Here is an 18,914-nt window from a genome sequence, read left to right as displayed (position 1 = left end):
CTAGTTCAGCCTTTGAGGAGAAGAGGGAGGTCTGGGAAAGACTTCCCACAAGAGGAGACACAGAGGGCCTGTCACCGCTGCAGCCTTGACATCTGAGCTATAAGCCTGGGGTGGAGGGTAGTCCTAGAAGAAAGTAGGATGTGGGTTGCTTCTGAAAGAACTATTTCTAGAAGGGCTTTCTAGCTTATCCCCAAGCCCTCTTTGACTTCTGAACCCACCCAAGTTTTTTTGCTTTAAAGCCCATCCCTGTGTTCTGCTCTGACCCAGAGCTTGGTCATTCTCCTCCAAACACACACATATTCTCTTTGTCTGTCTGTCTGTCTCTCTCTCTCTCTCTCTCTCTCTCGCTCTCTCTCGCACACACGCACACATCCCAAACAGATCTGGGGACTTACTGGGTTATGCAGATAAAGCCAAAGTATTCACAAAGTGCACTCCTGACACATCTCATCTGTAAGCTGGGTCAGCTATGGCTATTTTTCAGATAAGCAAACTGAGGCTAGATCTGCAAGAAGGAGACAAATGCTGCCACCTCTGTCTATCTATCCCTGGCTTCTCTCCTTGTCTGCACCTCCTGGCTTCTTGCACATGTGCCCTGTGCAGCTGCCAAGGGTGTGGGCTGGATCATGTTTTGGGCAGAGCAGCCCAGTGACTTAAGCAAACACCTAAAGGCTGAAGACAAAAATGTCTTCACCACCCTGCCCTGCAGTGGCAGGATCTGACCCTGCTCCACAGCTGCCAGTGTCATGAGTACATGGGAGCTAGCGGGGCTGCTGAGGCACATAAGGAATACGAGGTCTGACAATTAAGTTCATGAGCTCATCCTAGAAAGAGTGCCACATACCTCACTGCTGAACATCACTATGGTTACTTGCAAAGTCCCCCCCTTTGGGAAGCTATGCACCACTGTCAGTATCTAGTTCACCTTCAAAGGAATTTTGGAACTCTTTATCTGGAATGGCCATCAGAGCTGTTGTCGTATTACCCTCGGTGTCCTGAATGTCATCAAAATGTCTTCCTTTCACTAGTTCCTTTATTTTCAGGTAAAGAAAAAAGTCATTGGGGGTCAGGTCAGGTATGTAGGGAAAATGTTTCCATACACTTAATGTGTTTCCTGGCTAAAAATTCCTTTATAGGCAGTACCGTGTGAGCTGGTGCATTGCTGTGATACAAGAGCCATGAGTTGTTGGCCAAGATTTTCAGTTAAGATTTTCCTAACTGTACCTCTATTGATGTTTACTTGATCTGCTAGGGGCCGCTCAGTCAGCCAACAATTTCAACACAATTTGATGAGTTTTTGCAATGTTTTCAAGGGTGGTCTGGGAAAGACTTCCCACAAGAGGAGACACGGAAGGCCTGTCACAGCTGCAGCCTCGACATCTGAGCTATAAGCCTGGGGAGTCCCAGGAGAAAGTGGGATGTGGGTTGCTTCTGGAAGAGAACTATTTCTAGAAGGGCTTTCTAGCTTGTCCCCAAGCCCTCTCTAACTTCCAAACCCATTCATGTTTTCTGCCCTCAGAAAAATGTTTAATCCATTTGTGCACTGCTGTGTTGCTTATCGTGTTATCTCCATATACATGGGTTAACATGTTCCTGATTTCACATCCACTCTTGTTCAGTTTAACAAGAAATTTACAGGCCTGTAATGGTGGCTCATGCCTGTAATCCCAGCACTCCAGGAGGCCAAGGCAGGCAGATTGCTTGAGCTCAGGAGTTCCAGACCACCTTGAGCAAGAGCGAGAACCCGTCTCTAAAAATAGCCATGTGTTATGGTGGGCACCTGTAGTCCCAGCTACCGGGGAGGCTGAGGCAAGAGGATCTCTTGAGTCCAAAGAGTTTGAGGTTGCTGGGAGCTATGATACCATGGCACTCTACCAAGGGTGACAAGGTGAAACTCTGTCTCAAAAAGAAAGAAAGAAAGAAACAAAGAAAGAAAGAAAGTAATTTACAAATGTCTGTTTGTTGCTCTATTTCAAGCTCTGACACACAGTAACAATAATGAATGGCACTCAGCAGGACACTGCCACATAGCAACATGAACACAACTAGGAGACACTGATATACCAAGGTTATGAAACTTTACTGAGTTTGCCACATGGTGGCAAGTTCATGAATATAATTGTAAGACCTCTTAGTTCATCCTTACATCTCTTCCCAGTGGCCTAGCTGTGAGCATCTTAGTCTGGTCAGAAGATAGGGAAGCAAGGAGAGCTGAGTGATGCCAACTAGTGTTCTGTCTTTCAACACAGGGAACCCAAGCTCCTGCCGTGCACCTGGTGCTAAGCTAGGTACTAAGGGGTACAAGGCCCAGTGGCGACCAGTCCTGGGGAGGTGAAGACCCTCACAGGAGCAGACAGAGGGAGGCTCTCTAAAATACACACAGTGACAGAGTTGGAGGACAGTAGGCTGGGAGGAAGCTTAGGGCAGAGGATTCTGAAATGTGGGTTTGGACAGGACCTGTCTGGAGAGAGTCAGGTCAGAGTGGCCCACGATCCCTATATACCCGAGACTACAGGAAAGGAAGCATCTCAGACCATAGAATGGGGAGATGAGGAAGGGACTGTATAGTCCATCAGGTTCACCTCCATCATTTTACAGATGAGAAATCTGAGGCCCCAGAGAGGGCCAGGGACATGCCCAAGGTCACTGAGAGAGACACTGGCAGAGCTGAGGAGCCAGCTCAGGTTGGTGCTTCCCCAGCCCCAGCCCAACCCACCACCCTGGTCCTGGAGTACAAGCTGAGCTCTCACTCCACAGAGGGGGCAAAAGGTCACTTGGGGACCTCCTCCCACTCCCTGTTCTCAGTATCACTTGGTCGTCACTTAGACACACCATGTGCTCCCCAGGTGGACATGTACTGCCACTGCAGAAGGACTATTTTGCCCCGCTGGGCTCTGGCTGATGGTGGTAAGTGAAAGGTGGGGTGGGGGAGGCAGATCTGCAGTATCTGGGCCTGGAAGCCCAAGGGGCTGCAGCTCATAGGTGGACAGGCCCTGTGGCTTCTAGAAAGAGGAAAGGATTCTGCTCAGAACCAGAAATCAGTGGACTGAGTGAAGGTGTTCAAGGCGGTTCACACTGCCCTGAAAACGGGGCTGGAGGTGGGGAGGGGGGGAGTTCCAGGCTGTTAATGTTGAGTGACAGGCCTCCTGGCTGCAATTCTGACTTTGAGGCCCTAAGCCAGGCACATATTAACCTAGGTATATAGGCTGCTTCTAAGGGTGGAGTGTAGGGGGCCTAGTCCCCCAATTCAGGGAGAGCTGAGATAGCTGGAGAAGCATGGAATTGATAATTTGGATTGCAGGGATTCCAGGGTCTGGCTTGGGAAGCAAGGGAATTAGGTGAGAAGGTGGTATTTTTTGACCTTGGGAAAGTATAGGAAAATGATACCTTCCTGTGTCCCCCTTCCTATTCCACGTTCTCCAACAAAGAATCTAAAACTGGAAGGTACCTATCCCCCAGTGCCCAGCCCAGTCTACCTGACTTCTCCTCCCTGGGGACCCTTGCCCACACAGACCACAGTTCTCTGAGCGCTAACAGCTCTGCTACTGAGCCTCCCTTCTGACCAAAGGTGAGGTACTCTAGGTCTTCTAGGTTAGTTTTGTCTCTCCAGTAGGTCCTTGAGGCCAGGGATTGTGTCACATGCACTTGAGAAGCATCAGGATATAGTGGCAGGAATGGAGACTGTAGGCTCAAATCCCGACTCTGAGGTTTTCCGGTCATGTGACCTCTGGCAAAGTGTTAACCCCTTTGAGGGTTTTTTTCATCAGTGAAAGGGGCAAGGGGCAAAAAGAAGTCATTAGGTCAGTTTCTTTCCTTTGGGCATAAACACATGGCCCATGAATGACCACACACAGTATGGCCATTTGCTTATCTCCATTGTCTCTCTGATACCCCACTTCCCTCAGCTCACAGCCACCTCTCCCCCCCACCCCCCTGCCACTGCTAGGTAACATCCTTTCTCACCCTGCACAATAAATGGCCTTTGCACGTTTGTCCCAAGGAGCTCTACAGTCTTCTAGAGATGCATGCAGGCAAGTGGTAGAATTGTTTCTGGAAGGTTCTTCCCCCAAGCTTCTCTAGCAGAGCAAAAGCATCATGGCATTACCTGCACCTGAGCCCAAGCCCCAGCCCCTCTGCCTGTTCTCCTTTTAGGTGTTGCCAAGTGGAGAGGGTGTGTGAATACACGGGATCATGTACTGGGAAAGAGCAGGAATGCTTTTCTAAAAGGAAGGGGCTTTGGGGCACATAATATGCCTCTCTTCTTGCTCCTTCCTCAACTCTACATGCTCCCCGATGCAGCTGAATCCCCTGCTCCCCTAGATCCCTGGAGCTTCCCTGGAGCTTTCCTGCCTGAGGAATAAACCAGGCTGGCCCCACACTGGGCAGCCTTTGCAAGAACAGAGCCTTGCAGCTGCGGCTGACCCCAGTTCACATTGGAGAGAAGGGAGGGTAGAGAGGAGTTTTTCCCCAGGGGCTGTGTTGGGGGGGAGTGGGGCAAGTCCAGAAATTTGCCACCACTCTTCTGGAAAGTCAAATGTGCTTTTTCCTGTGCTTCTTAAAAAATTACCTTCCAAGGTCAGGACACTTAGCATCCTGATTTCTCCCTGCCCCTCCTCCAGAACCGCCAAGGTCTAAGGTGGACACGGCAGCCTGGTCAGGAATAGAGTCTCAGCCTTAGAGAAGGGGGATGTACACTCTGGGCAGGCGAGTGGGACCAAGCCATGGCTTTAGCTTGGGATACACTCAGGTTCCTTAGCCTGCTCAGTCCTGGCCATCCTAAACCCCATCCTCCCTCTGGGAGTAAGGGGTTGTGAGCCATGCATGGGGTCCCCTGGGCCAGTTGGTCCTGGTATGAGGGTGCCAGAGGGAACCAGGGGCCAGCCCACTGGGTCCTCAGCTGGAGCCACTTCTCTTGGTCTCCCAACAGAGCTGGCAGGCCCTGGGTGGGTGTGACAAAGGCTGGCTGAGTGGTGCTGGGGTCCAGAGTGCAGGAAACAGGCCACTGTGCGTGTGGTTCTTGGTCGGCTGGGGCTAGATCCTGGCAGCCCTCTGGGGCTGGGCTCTGGCCTGGGCTGTTCACAGAGCCCCATTGTTCCCCGGGAGCCTCTTGAGCATTTAGCTTGTCTCATTCTGCTGGTACATTTGTTGGCTGTGATTCCCACTGAAGACATCTTCAGGGGGCAGGCAGGATGCCAGGCTTGCGGGCAGGACCCGGACCGCTCTACCGAGCAGGGAGCTCAGAAGCAGCAGGGGCTTGTCAGCCAGGGATGTGACTGTATGGGGCTTTCAGCCAAGGACAGGAGCAAGTTTGCCCAGTAAGTTCAGACATCCTTACTGCTCCTGGCAAGGAGGCTGAGTGTAAGCCCTGCAACCAGTGTCCCGGGAATGGCTGTGCCCCCGACCCCCACCTCAAATAAGCTGTTTGATTATGGGCAAGTTAGGATACTAAACTTCCTAGCTCTCAGTTTCCTCATCTGCAAAACATGGGTAATAACATCACCTACCTCAGAGTGATGCTGGGAAGATTAAACAAGGTGATGCATGAAAAGCTTGGGTTCTGACACTTCCTCAACCCCAGAGGGGCCTTACCCACCAATACTGCCCTTTCTCTCTTGCCCGCTGCCCATGCAGCTTGGAATGTCCTCTCTTCTCGGTTTCCCAGGCCCTTCAGCTCAGGCCACATGTCCATGAAGCCTGCAGTTCGCTCGGGTTGTACCCACACTCCCATGGCACTCTCAGGTGGTAACAGTAGCCAGACATTTGACTGCCAGGGATTTGGCTCTAATGGTTTATAAGAGGCTTCATTCCTGGAGCATGGGATTTGGGCAGCTTACTTATTTTGTTTCCTTCACAGATCAAAACATACTAAGCATATGAACATGGATGCTTACCTATTGACTGAACATGCCCATCCTGGGTGCTGCCCCAGGGCAATTAGAAGAACCATAATTTATTGTGGTTTCAGCTATGCTCTTAAGAGGTCCAAGGGCTCCAAAGACCGGCTTTAGTTGCAGCCACTCCCCACCGGCTGGTGAGCTCATGTTATTGTGACTTACCCACATTTTGTTGGCTGGTGCTCCTTTCGTCTGACTCAGAGCCTGTTCTCTCCTGGGTTGCAGTTTTCCGTGTTGAGGCTTGGGAGGCTCTGGGGTGTCTCTGGGTTGGTTTCTCTGCTCCAGACTTGTTCTGTCTACTGCCCACCAGTCATGGAAAGAGGCCTCCCAAAAGAATTCTGCCCTGAGCTCCAACCTGTGAGGGCCCAACACCTCAGGGCATACTATGCCCAGCAGCCACACCATGTGTCACAGAGAAGCGTGGTGGCATCTTTGCAATCCGTGTCATGCTAACGGTTTTATGGTGCAGACGGCTGCCATCTGCCATCAGAGATCATGTTGTCATAGGGCATATGACAGCTAAGCTGGACTCCACTTCCCAACCTCCTTTACAGAGAGGTGTGGCCATGTGATTGGGTCCTCAGCAGTGGAATGCAAAGAGAGACAAGCCACTTGCAGGTCTGGGCCTTCAGATGTTGGATACACCTCCCCACTTTTGTCTTCCTGTAACTGGGGTCCGGTGAGCCAGCTTCCAGCATGCCTGGTGACAATGGGCTGGCAAGTGGGAAAGGAAAAGAAGGAACCTGGGCCGTGAATGACATGGTGGAGTTTGAGGGTGCCACTAGCCTGGACTATGCAATTTGAGACTATTGTTTTAAGAAGAGAGAAATTTCTCTGTTCTGTAATCCACCATATTGAGGGTCTCTTCATGTTAGGAGGTTAGCCTTTAAACACAGGAGCCCTCAGTCTCATTAAGTCCCTGGTGAGAACAGCTTCTTCTGCTTCTGTTTGTGGTCCTGCAGCCCTCTCTCGAAGGCCTGGATGGAACTCTAGGGGTTAGCTGGGGAAAGAGGCCATGGATTTCCTGGGCTCTCTTCTGCTCCTAGGAACTTGATCACAGAGACTCTTCCTCTCCTTAAAATGAGGTCCAGAAAGCCTCCAGTTTACCTTCCAGGACTCTGGACCCTGGTTTAGAGTTAGCTGGGACACCTAGCCCTGTACAGCTCCCACAGAAGAATCTTTGTACCTGATGCCCCTGTGTAAGGTGAGCCTCGCTGCATGAGGCTCAGCCTTCCTGCTTGGTTCACCTCTGTCTCCTGCTTTGGAGTGAGAAGAGACAGCAAGTGCTCACCTTATACAGGGGGTCAGTTGGGATCCAGGAAAGAACCCTATGCGTTGGCATCTTCTGGGTCCCCCTTATTGTCTCCCTGGGGATCGTAAGCAGGTGATGGATGAAGTTGTGCTACAAATTGGGGTTAAGAAAAAGATACTACTTTAACAATTCCTGGTATTTATAGAGCATTGCAGTTTAGAGAGCACTTTTGCATCCATTAGCTCATCTCATCATTTGCATAGTAGAAACCGAGGATCAGTTACCCACACTTAGGAAATGCCTGAGGCTGGATTAGACATCAGCCTTCCTGACTTCTAGCTTTGAGTTCTTATTTCTTCTGTACCCTGCCAGGCTGAAAAGTGACATTTTCACTTATGCTCAGAAAGTAGTGAACATTGAGAATGTCCTCAGAGAAGGTTGTGTTGGCTCTGGGGGACCACTTAACTAACACAGTTGGGTTTCTCCTTCTGTAAAGGGGAAGGATATCCCTGCTGCTCCCAGACTAAGTGGAGAGTTTGTTGTTGTTTCTACACACTCAATCCCCGTTCCTGTCCTCACTCAGAGACGGCAAGGTAAATTGGATTGTGGGCTAAGACTTGTCTGAGGAAGTTGAGCTCGGGGAGGAAGAGGTGCTTGTGGCTGCTCCCAGACCTGCTCACCTGGGGTGAACCACACTAGGCTGGGCTCTGGGTGGGGAAGCGTCACCTGAGAGAAGTCCTCAGCTCAGAGAGACTGGGGGGATGGGAACTCGCTCTTTCACCTCCAGTGGCCCAGCCACACCAGGTGCCTGGGTGGAGTGCAGGATAAAGGGCCAGTGGGGAATAAAGATTGGTTTGACCCCAGTGCCCCTGATTTTGCTGCCCCACCAATTACACAAACACAGACCTATGCACCTGATACGAGCACATCCAATGTTGAGAGCTGCAGACCCCAGGGCTCAGGCCCCATCTGCTTCTATAGAAAAGCAGCACACAGGATTTAGGTTAGACACAAAAGAGAACTCCCACAGTGATTCTATTAGATCACAGACTGGACAGTGTGGAATCTTCTGGAGGACGTGTGATAGTTTTATACATGTGTCAGGGGTTGGAAAGAGAGTTAAACTGGACTTGCCCAGAGGTAGCTGGATGAATACAGTGTGAAATCCCTAGTGGTGAAAGCCTTCAAGCCCAGGCAGAAAGAAAAGCAATAAAGGAACAAAGCAGGAGGTATATAGGAACTATACCCTCTATGTTTTGTCTGTGCCTGGGAGTGGGAGAGAATGGACATTCTAGGTTTTGAATATAGGGAGAGGGGCTGCTTGTTTGCCAGGCAAGTGGTTATCAGGGAGGCAGGACGCTTTGGCTCTTCAGAGAGGAAAATGATGGAGGGGCCATGAGATGCAGATTTCTCTGTGTGCAGTGGCCTGATAATATCTATAGTCATTATTAGGTTTGTCCAGGCAATCAGACTCAGGGGACAGGGCAAGGTGGGAAGCCAGGCAACCGTTTCTGAATGGTTGCTGGCCAGTCTGCTCATGCAGCCAGAGTTCACCAAAGCAAAGGAACAAGGCCCTATGAGAGAGGCTGACAGGGTCCTAAGGAGGTAGGGTGATTCCAAGACACTTTAATTCTTTTTTTCGTTTGCTTTTTTCTTCAGACAGGATCTTGCTCTATTGCCGGGACTAGAGTGCAGTTATCATAGCTCACTGTAACCTAAAATTCCTGGGTTCAAGTGATCCTCCTGCCTCAGCCTCCAAAGTAGTTGGGACTACAGCTACCTGCCACCATGCTCAGCTAATTTTTTAATTTTTTCGTAGTGACAAGGTCTTGCTAGTGGTCAGCTTGGTCTTGAACTCCCAGCCTCAAGCAATTCTCCTGTCTCAGCTTCCAAAAGTGCTAGGATTATAGGCATAAGCCACTGTGACCACCCTTTAATTCTTTTTATTTCCTTATTTTATTACAAAAATTGTCAAATGTATAGAAAAGTTGCAAGACTTCTACAAAGGGCATTGTATACCTATCACCTAGACTCTACCAGTAACACTTTGTGGCAGTGCCCATAGCTCAGTGGGTAAGGGCTCCGGCCACATGCACCAGGGCTGGCGGGTTCGAACCCAGCCCACACCAGCTAAAATAACAATGACAACTGCAACAATAACAACAAAAATAGCTGGACCTTGTGGCAGGTACTTATAGTCCCAGCTATTTGAGAGGCAAGAGAATCTCTTAAGCCCAAGAGTTTGAGGTTGCTGTGACCTATGACACATGGCACTCTACCCAGAGTGACAGCTTGAGACTCTGTCTCAAAAAAAAAGAAGACAAAAAACCCCTACTTTTTAATTATCACATGCCTACCCAAATATCCATCCCTTAATCCATTGTATTTTTGGATGCATTTCAAAGCAAAGTGCAAATGCTAGTACTCATTTAGGCCAATATTTCAGCATTATATCATTAACAAGAGTCCGATATGTTTCACAGCTATTTTTTCTCTTGAGAGAAATTTCACATAAAATGAAACTCACCAGTCCTAAGTGTACCATATGTGAGTTCTGACAAATGCCCACACCTGGGCAACTCAAACCCCTATAAAGGTACATGAGGATGACTCCAGAAAGTTTCCTCATGCCCAGCCCCAGTAAATCCCTGCCCCCTCTCCCATACAACAATGATTCTGATTATTTTTTCTACCACAGATTTCATTTTGGCTGCTCTGTAACTTCATTCATATAAATGAAATCGAGCGATATGTACTTCTGTCAAGATTTATGTCCCTCAGCATAAAGACTCTTGGATTGTTTGGGAAAGAGTCTGCTTTAATATAAAGCCAGGCCCTTTTCTTAAACTACTAAAATATATGTCCTCAAATCTAATCTTCATTAAGTTCAGGGAAGCTGTGTTTACAAGGGCACGGTCAACACCTCAGTGCACTGTTTGTCCTTGACCAGCTACAGGTAACAGGGTTGGGCTGATAGACATCTGTGAGGTGGGCAGTTTTTCCAGGCCTCCCCCCACCCCACTCCTGTTTCTGCTGCTAACTGCCCTTTGGAGCACCACCTCCCTCCCTCACCACCCCATGTGTTCTCCCTGCCCCAGGCACTTAGGGCTCTGCCTTCTTCAGCCCCTCCCCCGCCTCCCGAACAAGACCAGAAGGATCCGATAACTGGTCATTTACACTAGATACCAGTTACACTGTAAGTGGACTGCCGTCCACTGAGGTGTTGCCTCTACCCAGTATTGACTTGTTTTTATCTCCAGATGGGGCCTGCCGGGCTCGCAGCCCTGTGCGTCTGGGACTTCCACGGAGGCTCTCTCAGGATAGGGAGCCACAGACATGTCCCCACAGGAGTCTGAAGATGCAAGTCAGCAGTGCTTGATGGGCGCAGTATTTCCTTCAAAAGACGTCAGAGATTCTTATTCATTCTCAGACACTACCCCTAGCCAAAGCGCAGAAGTCTTCAAGCCTTGAGGATATAAAAGTAAAACTTGGAGGGGGGTAGAGTGACACCCATTCCCACATCCTTCCCAGAGAGGAGGTGATAGTCACTAGCTAGAGCTGACACGTTAATAATAATAAATAAGGATAGAGAGAAAGAGAGAGAGAGATTGAGATTTAAACATGTTAAAAGACCCCAAGGTGGTGACCAGAGACCCAAAAGAACAAAAATTAGGCAAAGAGGCAGGCGGAGGTTATAATATTTTCAGGAGGTATGTCATTAGAGAATTATATATTGCCTCCAGGGCGCATATGAACAAGACAGCCGCCCAACGCGATGCCCAGGTTTGTTTGTGATGTGAAAGCACCCCTCCCCTCGCCCCGCCCTGCCATCACCTGCGTGAAAGCGAGGCTCGAGTGTCTGCCTCGTGGTTGTCCGTTGGCTCCGGCTCCGGTGACCTGCAGAAGCTCTCCCTGATTTGAGAGGCACAGCCTTTGGCAAAGGCATTTTAGGCACCGGCAGGAAATGATAAGGGGTATGTGAGAAAAATCACTCTTAGTCCATTCTGCTGATCCTGAAGGGAAACCCAAGCCTTTCATCAGGGCTTTGGTTGAGACAGAGGTTGTCCCTTCTCCCCAAATGGCCTCTGTCCTTGGGGAAAATGTCTATGAGGGACTGGCTTTTCAACCAGCTTAGGATGGAGGAGTCCAGGCTCCTTCTTGACCGGCTCTGACCATTTCAGGAGGCCACCAGCACGGGCACAGGGCTGCCTGCTGCCAGCTCCTCCCTCTCATCCTCCCCTGCCTGGACCTGGTGCCCTGCCCCTCCTGTCCTAACCTAGTGGTCTTCCCCCGCCCCCACCCGTCTTCTTCTTAATCACAGTTAGGTGTATCTGAGTACTTTAAAACCTCTTAGAGGATTAACAAAAATAAACAAGTAGATTCTGAAACAAGTAGATGTGAAAATACCCCTCCCCTCGCCCCACCCTGCCGAATGCCTGCGTGAAAGCGAGGCTTGAGTGTCTATAGTTGTTCATGTTCACTTCCTTTGGGGGAACCTGGTCATGAGTGTTTTGTAAAAAGCTCTCCAGCTGATTTGAACACACAGCCAAGTAAGGGAACCCCCCGCCTTACCCTTATCCTACCTTCTCTCCTCCCTTGCCTCCCAATTATGTGTTTTCTGTTTTCTGGCACAAATGAGGTTATTTTGATTGGCCATTGATGATTTTTCACATCATCACTTTTTAAATCAAATACTCTCTGAAACGTGCCTCTGTCTCCTTACTGTTTCTACCCCATTCCTGACGCCCATCGTCTTTGTCAGCAATGTCATTCTCCCCTGGAGCTGCTCCTAATTTACTGAGGCTCTAGAAGGCAGAACAACCCTTAGAGGAGGGAGAGCACAGCTTTATGTTTTTCTACCCAAGAGCAAAATGGTCAAATTAGGGGCTGGCTGATTGTGAATCTGAGTCTCAGCCTGGAGACTGGATTCTGCCCGTCTTTTGGGGGGACTGCGAGTTGCAGTGATCCTGGTCCTGACTGTCACCAGCCAGTGCTACCAGGTAAGGTTACTCTCAGTCTCCAAACAGAGGAGGGGACATGGGTAATCTACACCAGCCAGTGTCCTAGCCGTCACTAGGCATGTCATCTCCTTACTGAGCCTACCTTAAGCAGTGGAACTGATAGTAAAATTATTGGAACATAACCCCTCCTAGCCTTCCCAGGCATCCATTATAGGGACCAAAAAAAAAAAAAAAAAAAGAAAGCGAAAACACACACACAGGATGGGGATGAGCAATGTCTAATCCCCAAATAAAATTCCAAGGACCAGTGAAGGAGTGGTTATTCCAGATTGGGGCCCTTGCTTTTGCTTTTCACATTGTAGCCACTTCTGTGCCTTGAGGAATGGGGAAGAAACTGTAAATGCGCCTGTTTGAATGACACACCTGACTGACAGTTGGCTAGTTATTTCCTCCTTCTCCAGCAAAGGACAAGCAGAGGATCTTCTACAGAAAAATAACAGAAATCTGTAAATAACTCATTTGAAAGGTCAGCAAAAACAATTTTTTTTTCAAATGACCTTGTTCACAGACCTTCCAGCATTTTCTCTTTACCAGTCTAGTCCGGGTCTGGGCTGAGGGGGTGAGATGGTGGAAAAGAGTCAAAGGGCAAAAAAGACACCCAGGTTAGAGCCCTTGCTGCTGCTGCTGGTAACCAGCTCTCAGCCTCACCCTAGCATGGCTTCCATCCAAAGCAAAGTGGGAGCTTTAGGTTGGGGGGCACCAGGACCCCAAGGATCTACTTATTCTCTGGAGTTCTAGCTGGAAGTCATCAGCCTGAGCTGATGGACAGTCCCCCTGGTCTGCCCTGCAGCTTCCCAGCAAAGGAATCACCCAATTAATGAGCACTCCAGGCTACTGCCTGGAGGCTAGTGTCAACCCGCTGCTTCTCCAGGCCCAGGGTCTTGTGACAGGGCTCGGCCTTTTCTCTTCCACCCCTAGTAGCATCCCTTTTCAATTTTATGCTCCTAAACATCATACTTAAAGTTTCATCACATATAGAATACTCTTTCTTTATTAGTTATATCTTTTCTGCTTATGAAAATAGTTCTTGCTTACTATAAAAATTTAGATAGTAACGTGCAAATAAAAAAGCAAAAGACTGATAATCTAATTTTCCTGAGATAATCAGCTTTAGCAGTTGGGTGTGCACCCTTCCAGATCTTTCTATAAGCATGTACAAACAGCTTCCCGATGTGCCGTGCTGTTTGTTTCCCCACACCTTTGCTCATGCTGTCTACCCTGCTTCCTGGAATGCCTTTTTCCTCCTGTGCCAGGCTGACATCTGCACAGTTTTCTGAATTCGGCTCTATTTCTCCTTCTGTTGACCCCTAGCCTGGGCTGAGTATCTTTCTCTGGGCTCACTGAACCCCCTACATGGCTTTACCATAGCACCCAGCACAAGAAATGATCAAGTCCTTGTTTTTGTGTCTGTCTCCCCCACTAGCATTTGGTTAGTGGCCCAGAAGTGATGACCAGAGCCCCAGACCCTCTGGCTCTCACTTTGGCATCCTCAGGGTCTAGCACACTGCCTGGCACTTGGTTGACACTCAGTAGATATTTGTTGAATGAACAAGTGAATGATTAAGTTCTGGGTCGCAGCAGGTATCCCCACCATGGGACTTTTCTATGCAGATGAAGGTCTGCAGAGAGAGCCAGCCACTCAGGGAGAGAAGAGCTCCATCCATCCAGTCCCCAGAGCTCCCCTGACTTGCACTTGTTGTATAACCTCAGGATGCAATAAGAGTAAGAATCCATAAAGTGAGCTTCCTTCCCACCTCCCATCTCCCACAATGGCCACTCTCGTAGTCTCACTTGGGGGGGAAAATCCCCTTTTCCTCTTAAGCCCAGTAAAATATAGATGCTTAGGTCTTTAATAAGGTTGTCATGCCTGGGTCCCCAGGGACAGAGCTCTGGGTGTACCAGCAGCAGGTGCCCTAACTCCTCTGTGCCTCCTTTCACAACAGTAAAATTAGAAGGCTCCCAGTAACATCTGCCTCATGGGTTAGGGGAGAAGACTCAGTGAATGTTAGTGTGCTCTGTACATTCCATAGCTCTTCATCCTGTCCACGCCCAGGGGAGCTCAGAATAAGATCAGGGCGCTCGAAATCTAAATTTTACCTCTGCCTCTCACCCCGAGGGGACTGTGGGCACCTGACTGCTGTTTCCTCATCTGTAATACGGAGGTGGGGGGGAGGTTGGACAAGGCGGCTCCAAAGGCTTCTTTCAGCTCTCATGTTCTAGTGCCCTAAAAGGTAAAATATATCACAAACAGGCCCAGTGCATGACATTGTCAGTTGGCTGTGAGAAGAAAGGCTTTGCCAGCAGCCAGTGCTACCAGGAAGGGTCTCTCTCACACTCGAAGAGGGTCCCTGCCAGACAGGACCAGGAGCACTGTGACTGGCAGGCTTTCAGCTGGAGCCCCCCAGCCCTGGATTTCTGTGCTGGGGCACTGTGACGTTACCTGATGCCGCTTCCATGTCCCCAGGGAGACATGGATTTGGGAATGGTTTGTGGGATGTAGCTCTCATCACATCTGACTTCCTTGGAACCTGATTTTGCTCTTGGGGAGTTTGGGGTCCAGTTGAAGAGAGAAGTCTGATGAGTGACCCTGACCCTGAGGGTGTGGTGGGAGAACTCTTTGGGCACTGGACTCTGAGGGAGCCCTGGAGGGCTGGGGCTTGAGCTGGGCTTTGACAGATGCTCTGGATTTGGGTGTGTAGAGTAGAGGGAGGGCATATGAGTGGGATGGAGGGTTGAGTGTCTGAGTAAGAATGACAGGGCCCGGCTGGCTGCGACTCTTCTATTCAACAGAGTATGCATTTGATTGACCAAGCACCCCCTTTCTGGAGAGCTCCAGACACCACTCAGAGTGAGGGCAATGGTCGAGGGTACCTTTATCTGGAAATCAGATAAAGGCGCTGAATAGCTGTCTCCTTCTATTGTTTCCCCTAATCTGAGCTTATGGTAGAAGCACAGTGAATATTCAGAATGTGTGTTTTATACCAGTTACCCCAGCACGGAGTGTCTCACTGGATCCTCATAGGGGTAGGGATTGCTAGCCTCTCTCCATAGATGAAAAACCTGGGGCTTAGAAATGCCAGGCGCCTGCCCCCGATCATAGGCCTGGTTAGCAGCAGAGCCAGGATTTCCAGGTCAGGCCTCCTGACTCTAAGCTCTGTACACCAGGTTGTGTGGAACTCTCTGGAGTTCCCCTGGGGCAGGGGGCAGCAAGTTTGCACAGAGGCTGGTTAAGTCCAGGGATTGGGACTGTAGGACTTTGGTGAGAATCTCCAGTCTGGACGGGGCTAAAAGCACTGGGGTAGTGTTTGCTGCTCATCTTTGGGCTGGGAACGACGTCTTGGGAGGCTCAAGAGCCGTGAGCTGGGCTGTCAGGTTTGGGGCTGGAATGTCTCCTAAGAGACAAGGAGCCGAGACTGGAGGGACAAGTGGACAGCCTGATAGGTCATCGAGGGGCCCTTTATTCATTGCCCAGCCCTCCTCCCCCTCATACAACAATCAGACTTTATCAACAAGGCAGCCGGTCTCTGCCTGTTCGGTGCCCTGCGCCAAGTGAAACCTCTGTCACTGCCGAGGCTGTGGCCAGGCCAGGCTGTGTCATTGCTTCTCTTCTCTGGGACTTTCCTACTCCTCCCTCCACTGGCTTCCTGCTGCTCTGGGCCCTGACTGGGGGGTGGGGGGGTGGGAGAGGGTTTCACTTTCCTGTGGTTGCCAGATCCAAGGTCCTGCCCCTACCTCTCTCATCTGCCTCCCGCCAGACACGGGCAGCACGGCCAGGTCTCCACCTCCTTGCATGACCTGTCCACCTCTCATTGAACCCTTTGGTCTCCTGCAAAGATGGTCCAGGAGCAGTGCTCCCTGGCCATCAACATCCTCTGGGGAGTTTCTCAGGAATGAATTGGTGGGAAGTCATTCCACGTCTTTAGAATCAGAATTTAGGGGGATGGATTCTAAGAAATTCCCCTGGGAGTTCTTAGGAACAGTAAGAGCTCATCCCACCATCCCTTACTGGGGAGGGCTGGTCTCCCAGGATGGCAGGAAGGAGTCTAGGTTGGTGGTGGTGAGATAAGACCGGTTGAATGAGCAGAGTGTTAGACGCACAGGCAGGAAGGCAGGCCCCTGGCTGGCTGCCCTTGAAGCAGAAAATTGCTTTCTCACCTCCCTGCCCACCACCCCCCACCTCAGACTTCTTCACATAAGAGCTCTCTCCTTTCGGCAGAGCCGACCAGAAATGCTCGGGTTTGGGTCCAAAGAGGAAACTTGAGGAAAGGCCTGGAGATGGGCCAAGAAGAGAGCCAAGGAAGTGATGAAAGATATTTTTAGGATTACTTATTTCAGAGAAGGCTGAGGGGGCACCTTATCACCATCCCAGAACTTGGAGAGGCTTATTTATTAGACTCTTGACCAAACAATCAGAGATTAAACCACAGTTGAAAGGACTGAGGTGAGCTGAGAGGAAGGGACTTGTGAGGTGCTGACACGGGTCCAGGAAGAAGGCCGTGGAAGCCTCTGGCCTGTGTTTTCTGAGGACAGTTGTTCCTCAAGCGTGTTTCGGTGTCTGCTCTGCGCCTGGCACTTGCTCAGTACAGAAAAGAGAGCCACGAACAAGGGACACATAATTCCTCCCTTGTGAGCTGAAGGTCAGGTGGACAGGCCCGTCTGCCTGGAAAGCCTCTCCTTGTCCCTGTCAGATGCCTGGGTGGCACACACAGGCGTGGTTCTTGCCCAGACAGTCTGGTGTGGCTTGGATCCCCAAGGGGAATTGGGGGATGGGGTGAGGATGTGCCGGGGATCCTGGGTGGGAGGGGGAGGTGGCGTGTGGTGGGCTGGAATGCCCTTCTGTGCAGGGGAGATACCCTGTGAGTGCCCTCTCCCCTGCCGACTGCCCGTGACTTGTGCAGGGACATTTCTAGAGTATCGGCTGCTGCCAGCTCTCAAGCATGTCACCACCTTGCCACAGCAGCCTCCTTCCAGATGACTAAAAGGCCTGTCATATAGCCAAGTTGAGCAGCCCAGGCTGCCACTGGAGCTCTGACAGTTCTTCTGGGGAAGCACACGCACACACTCCAACGGCTGCCCGAGCCACCTTGACGCTGCCCCCCATTGCAGGAAATCTGGCCTCTCACACACCCCTTTTCAGCACAGGGGTCCTTAAGTCAGTTCAGTTTTATCTGGGGGAGGCTGGTGGGATCAGAGAACAATTTCTGCCCTGCAGTCCATCTCTCAATATATCATCCCATGACTTAGTTTTTTAGTGTTTCTATAGCCCATTACTGCCAGGGATGTAAAAGGAGCAGAGAAGCAGCCTCTGTCCCTGCCTTGTGGGTTGGCCTGAACTTGTACACATGAAGCAATGGGAGAATGATTTCCAAACCACAAGGAAATGGGAGCAGAAACGAGGGCACCCCATGGCCGGGGTGTAACTGCCATTTTCAATAATCTCTGCTGAGTCCCAGGACCTATCTGGATTCTCCCTCTGCAGAATGGGAGGCGGATTCCTGTGGTTCCCCGAACCAAGGCAAGGGTGAGTAAAGGGGCAGACAGGAAGGATGCATTATGTTTCCTGAGCACTTGTTATGTTCTGGGAGTGGTGCTGGAGACTTTTTACAGTTTATTTCATTTAAGCTTTTTTTTTTTGTAGAGATAGAGCCTCATTATGTTGCCCTTGGTAGAGTGTGGTGGCATCACAGCTCACAGTAACTTCAAACTCTTGGGCTTAAGTGATTCTCTTGCGTCAGCCTCCCAAGCACCTGGGACCACAAGCACCCACCACAATGCCCGACTAGGTTTTGGTTGTTGTTGTCATTGTTGTTTAGCAGACCAGGGCTGGGTTTGAACCCACCAGCCCCAGTGTATGTCTGGCGTCCTAACCCCTGAGCTACAGCTGCCAAGCCTCATTTAAGCTTTTAGCAACCCTATGAGGTAGCACTATTATTATTTCTATTTACAGAGGAGGAAACTGAGGTGAGGAGCATGAGTGACTTGCCCAAGAGGTAGCTGGAATCAGACCTCAGCCTGCCTGGCCAGACTCCTTACTTACAGTCATCAGAAGGAAGGGCGGAGTGGTTCTCAGGCCCTGGGGTTGCCTCCCGAAATCCCCAGTCACAGAGATGCCTCCCTTACTCTCAGACCTGGAAGCAGGACCCCCGAGTCCTCTCCCACCCAGCACCTGTTACAGATTGGCCTCTGGGTGACTGCCAGAGCAACACAACCTGCCCAAAGAACTCTCTTCTTTCTTCTCCCGCCCCCAGCCAGGGCCCATAATGTCCCTGCTGGTGCCTGCTCTCCCACCCTCACCTGCACAGAGCATTTTGCTTGGGTTGGTTCAGAGACTCAGCCAGGGACATCCAGCCCCGTACTCTCTTCACTAGGCTGAGTTGTCCATGTGGAAGGCCACGGACAGTTTTCTGTCCTTCCCCTGGGGGCCTGCATGACCCAACACCCTTGAGACAGAATTCACACCTGCTGAATTCATCTGCTCACTCATTCATTCCATCATATTTATCTGCCATGTTTAGTCATGTTGGCTGTTGTGGGCACGGTGATGGACCGCCCAGGGGACTCAGACACTAGGACATCGGAAAGACAAGAAGGTGGAGAGTGAGTGAGTAGTTAAAATATCACCCGCGAGTACTGAGTAGGAACACCTACATTTGGGAGGCAAGGATGGCTTCCTGGGGGAGGTGATGAGATGAAGTCTAGGCTGAGACCAGGAGGAGTAACTGGCCCCTGAAAGTTAGGCTGGGGAGT

The sequence above is a fragment of the Otolemur garnettii genome, unplaced genomic scaffold (genome assembly GCF_000181295.1).
Source record: "Otolemur garnettii isolate 467f Iridium unplaced genomic scaffold, OtoGar3 scaffold00055, whole genome shotgun sequence".
Classification (NCBI taxonomy): domain Eukaryota; kingdom Metazoa; phylum Chordata; class Mammalia; order Primates; family Galagidae; genus Otolemur; species Otolemur garnettii.
Note: the sequence above shows the minus strand (reverse complement) of the source record.